At 37.9% G+C, this 5,337-nt stretch overlaps 1 pseudogene; it reads left to right on the top strand.

The window, feature by feature from the left end:
• Positions 1-2,340: 2,340 nt before the first annotated feature.
• On the top strand, positions 2,341-2,753 carry LOC113927965 (annotated as a pseudogene).
• The last annotated feature ends 2,584 nt before the right edge of the window (positions 2,754-5,337 follow it).

The following is a 5,337-nucleotide window of genomic DNA, read 5'->3' as shown; positions in this document are numbered from 1 at the left end:
CTGACATTCATTCCAGTCAAAGCCTTGGTAAAATAACCAGTGTTTCCAATGGTGTCCTGTTACAAGGAGAACAGATTCTTATTGAACTTATGAAAATAATTATAATTGCCATGGAAGAAAGAATACTCAATGAGAGTTTCTGAATTTCAGAGGGTTCAGGTAGGGAAAAAAAGTAAAATGCTTCAATTTGTTCCCAAAGGAATATTTTATCATATTTCTGTATATCATGGATATCTTAAGAGAAAGTTTCCTTAATCTGGGGGAGCTAACATTAGAGAACGTTTCCAACAACACTTATAAAAATATCATTTTCTCAATTTATTTAGTCCCATATTAATTCTTATTCTGTTTGAATGCAGCTTTTTTCCCATTAGTTCTGGAAATTTTCATTTGGCTTAGTTTTATGATCTTAAAGATATCAAATACCTGTATTTGCCAAAAGTTCTTTTCATGGGTCTCCTTGAAGACAAAACACATTTTGTAAGAGCATCAGAACATCTATAAGTGACAAGAGACTCAAAAATGGATATGGTTAAAGATCTGATGAGAGTTCATTATAATGCAGTTGACAAGGAAACCCAGTTCCTTCTGTGCTACACATAATCAGAATGTCGAGTGCTGACCTTATACCAGGATCTATGAAAACTTTAGGGATTTCATATAATTTCTAGAAGAGTTATAGCATTTACCCATACAACATAACCTAAAGTTGTCATCAGTTGTTTGACAATGCTTTCCATGTAATTTAACAGACCAAATAAACAAACCTAATTAGTCAAAAAGACTTCATTTACAATTCAAATCTTGGGGAAGTTTTTTAAAACACTCAGAAAGTTTTAAAGCACATGCCTAAAGAGGATTACACATCATTATAACACTTAAAATGTGATTATTTATCTCCCCAAGGTGATAATAAGCTATTACAAAGACAAACAGGTAGGGTTATATAGTTCTCAAAATTTAGCTCTTCTGATATTGAGAAGTTTTAACTTTCTTAAGTAACCAAAGACCTGATAAAGACAAAACATAGAAACTTTGTTTTTCTGGGCAAGGAAAAGACCACAACTTTGTTTATAATTTCTTATCAAGTGGAAACCAACAATCCAAGAAAACTTTGTTTTTTTTATCAGAGAAAAAAGCAGAATTTTAATCGTGTACCAGTGTATCTTTAATATCTATTTATTTCAGCCTTAGTCCTGACCATACATAAATTTTTTCCTAAAGTATTCCCTTCACAAACCTTCTACAACTGTTTTTTTTTTTTTAATTCAGATTTTGTCCTAAGCCTTTTCTCTCCAAACAACCAGTCTTATTTTAGGACAAAATTACTCGTTTCCCCCCTCAATAAAATGTATTCCCATTCCTTATATCTTTCTCATCAAAAACACATTTTTTCTTGCAAACAGAGTTGCTTTCTTATCTCCAACAGTCTTAATTACATTTAGCGGAATTTTAATTCTTACAAACCTTAGTCTCCAGGGAAAACTAAGTAGTAATTGACTGTGAACTGTGTGTTACACTGGAATTCTTTAGATCTGAAATTTATGAATACATTTTATACTTTGTACAAACATGTTTTTCCATAGTACCATCTTGATAAGGCATCAAGTATGTTTACCAACAGACTGAGTATCCTCAGCTTCTCTGCAATAGGAAGCCCAAAGCGAATAAACATTATGTTTAGTAATTAATGTTTCACTATTTTATCTTATTTGGAAAGACTTAGATAACCAACGAATTCAATCTGACTTGTTATCCAAGTAAAACTTTAAAGTTTCAGGTTACCAAAGATTGTGAAAGCTGTTTTCACAGTTACGCATGAAAACTTTGAGACAGACAAAATTAATTAACCATTTGAAGCCATCTTTTGTTGACAAATTGCAAGAGATTACATGAGCCTTTTTGACCTTCAGCAAACCTTGGTAGAATAAAAGTGTTATAGTTAATGTTGACAACTAATTAAGATAGACATGTCTACCTTAATTAAACCAGCAAACTCAAATTAGCTTTAATACGAATATGTTGCACCTATGTCCATTTAAAAGTCAATCAGTTTGTTCCCCATTGTCAATTTTTTCCACCTGGGGCACCTGTACGGTGCTTTAAGTCCAAGGGGGTGCTCCACGCTCCTTGAGAGTGAGGGTAGGAGGAGCCGAAGGCCACGGTGGCGGGGGTACCCACGATGGTATAGGAGCCGGTCGTACAAGCTGCATCCATGGTGGTGCAGAAACGGGGAGGGGGAGGGGGAGGGGAGGCAGGGGAGGTGAGGTGCAGCAGGCAAGGCTGGAGGTGGATAAAAGTTCAGACAGAAGAGACCTTCCTTTCTGCCTCTGTTGCGCCATGGTGCCCGTGGAAAAGCTTGTGATTGTGGGCGGGGAGAAGCAAGTTCCGAAGTCTACCCTTAACTGTTCCCACCCAGTAGAAGATGGAATCCTGGATGCTGCCAATTTGAAGCGGTTTCTTCAAGAGAGAATCAAAGCCAATGGAAAAGCTGGGAGTCTTGGTGGAGGGGTTGTAACCATTGAAAGGCGCAAGAGCAAGATCACCGTAACTTCTGAGGTGCCTTTTCCCGTAAAGGTATTTGGAATATCTCATCAAAAAAATATTTGAAGAACAATAATCTACGTGACTGTTTGCACGTAGTTGTTAAGAGCAAAGAGAGTTACTAATTGCATTACTTCCAGGTTAATCAGGACGAGGAAGGAGAGGAAGAAGGAGGATTAAAACTCATTTATCTGGAAGATTTTGTATGAATTCTTGAATAAAACTTGGGAACTAAAATGGTGGTTTTCCTTGTATGGAAAGGAATGGATTGCAAGTATGGGTTGACCAGAAAATTGAAGATCATAGTAAACGAACTTCACTCAGGCTGCCATTCTCTTACTTGTAATTAGACTTTTTTTCCTGCTTGAAAATTTTAGTTATTGTGGTAATAATACCAAAACAGAAGTAAGCTCCTTTCAGAGAATTGCTGGTGATTTGACCTTGAGCAGGTGGATAAGGGTGTGGAGCTGCGTGCACTTTAGTCAGTCACTATTTTACTTTAAAAAGTGAGAGTTTCATCTGGTGGTTTTCTTAGAGATTCATTTATACAAACATGGGGGCTCCTAATTCACTGAAAGCAAAACCAGTGACTTTGAGGTTCTCTTCTTGCAGGAAAATGTCAGTGTTGACAAAAATTCAGGGTTCTGGGGGCATTTACTTCAATTTTTTATGACAGTTTACTCGATGCACATAATTATTATGTATGCTAATCCTTTTTCTTCCTGTAGAAATAAAATGTCCTTTTGTGCTGCTGCATATTCTACTACCTTCCAGAAAAGAGTTTGGAGAGCCCAGGGCAGGACACAGGAGACAGAAGTTTACTGAATACCCTGCTAGGGAGTAGCAGGCAGGGCAGCAAAGGAGAGAGCCTGCCTGCCAGGAGGCGGTGGTGGGGGCTACAGTTAATGGGGAAGTGAGGAGGTGTGGGAACGTATGGAATATTCTGTTTTTGGTACCCGTGCCCAGTTGTAGTAGCCTATTGGTCAGCTAGGGCTTCTGGCTGTTTTGAGGTGGGTCACCTGATGGGCCTGTTTGCACTCAGTCTGGTGGTCACCATGGGCCTTTCTTCCTTACTCAGGGTTTCAGGGCTCAAGCCTGCTGCCTGAAAGCACCCTCTACACCAGGTTTTAAATTATGTAAAAGTGCACAAAAATGAATTTGTAAATAATCACTGTTTCTGCAACTTTTTACAACAAACTGTTGCTTTGGCCCCCAGCATGGGGAGCTGGAGATGAGCAATAGTAGAGCTTCCAGAATTGACATGTGTGCATCTCCTGGGGATTGGAGTCTTTTGTGGGGATGGGGCGTGAAGGAGAATCGATTGAGAGACTGTTCATGCTGAGGAGATGGGGAAAAAAATGTGGATATGCCCAGGGAATAGTAGCTTCTGTGTCATTTAGGCCATGGATGGATTTAATGTCAAGTCATTCTACAAACTGACATTAAGCTGGACCAGATGGGAAGTGGTATTTTGTTGCCTTGTGTGCAGAGGCTAGAGATCTGTGAGAGATATTAAGTTGTAAAGATGTCATTGTTGCCAATGAAAAATCAAGAGTATTTGAGAGTGACTTTGAAAAGACACCCTGATGCCTTATTATGCCCCTCTAAAATCTAAACAGCTTTGCAGAAATGTCTGCATTGTATTAAAATTACAGAGTATATTAAGGAGCGCACGTGTTGTGATGAGCATTGGGTGTTATATATAACTATTGAATTGTTGAACACTACATCAAAAACTTATGTACTATATGCTAACTGAACATAATAAAAAAACAAATAAATAAAATAAAATGACAGAGTATAAACTCATGTTTTTATAGAGTTTGCCTACAGCTAATTTCTACACCTGAAATTCTTGGGCTCTGCTAGTTGCATAGCTGGAAATTAAATGTTTGAGTCCTACCTTTGCTTCAATTTACTGTTTGGTGCTCCTTGGATTTAATTTAATGTGTTGAATGTTTGCAATTTCATTTGTGGCAAAGGATCTAGCATTTTCTATTTCTGTGCAAATTTCTTGAAGCAGAATTGTTTGCATGTTTTTCTGCCTTCACAGAAGGCGAGGTTTCTTTCTGATTTAACTGAGGCAACAGCTGGTCTTTGGCACTGTCCCTTACCATGATTAGTAAGTTTGTTAGTGAGTTTATGACCTGGATTTGTAAATTGTATTTGTTTGTTGCATTGAGGTTCACCTGTAGTGATTCTTTGTAAAATATTAACCCTGGGCTGAAATTAGGATCTAAGTTTTTTTCAAACTACTCCCAGTTTTTAAAACTTGTAATAAAATTAAAACTCATTGGTTTTCCTATGTCTTTTTGAACTCATAATTGAGTTTTGATCACATTTTATAGTAAAGTGGCTAACACATGGTTACCAAAAAAAAAAAAGCCCAGACAAAAGAAAAAGGACTCCCATTCCGAAAGCTCATCAGCTCAGACAGATGAGCAGATGCATTTTTTTCCCCCCACCAACATGAAGTGAAATTAGGGAGTCTATTTCGGGCCAGAGAAGACAGGAAACGTCCTTGAAACAAAAGGAGTTTTGGCACCTGCTTGGGAATATTCCTTAAAGGCCCTGTCCCTCGGTAGACTAACCAGAAAATTGCCTCCACTTATCATAACCATTAATCCAGGAAATGAATGAGGGAAAAGGCCCCACATACAACAAGAATAACCTGGGTCTATTAGGAGGAGGAACAGTAAGAGAGTCAGTGTCCCCTTCATTAGGGATGGCCTGTGATTTTTCTGGCAAGCTGCATTTATTAGGAGGCCTATTTAGATAATCGTCATCCAATTC

This window comes from Zalophus californianus, chromosome 7 (assembly GCF_009762305.2).
Source record: "Zalophus californianus isolate mZalCal1 chromosome 7, mZalCal1.pri.v2, whole genome shotgun sequence".
Taxonomy (NCBI): domain Eukaryota; kingdom Metazoa; phylum Chordata; class Mammalia; order Carnivora; family Otariidae; genus Zalophus; species Zalophus californianus.
Note: the sequence above shows the minus strand (reverse complement) of the source record. Positions and strands in the feature narration are given on the sequence as shown.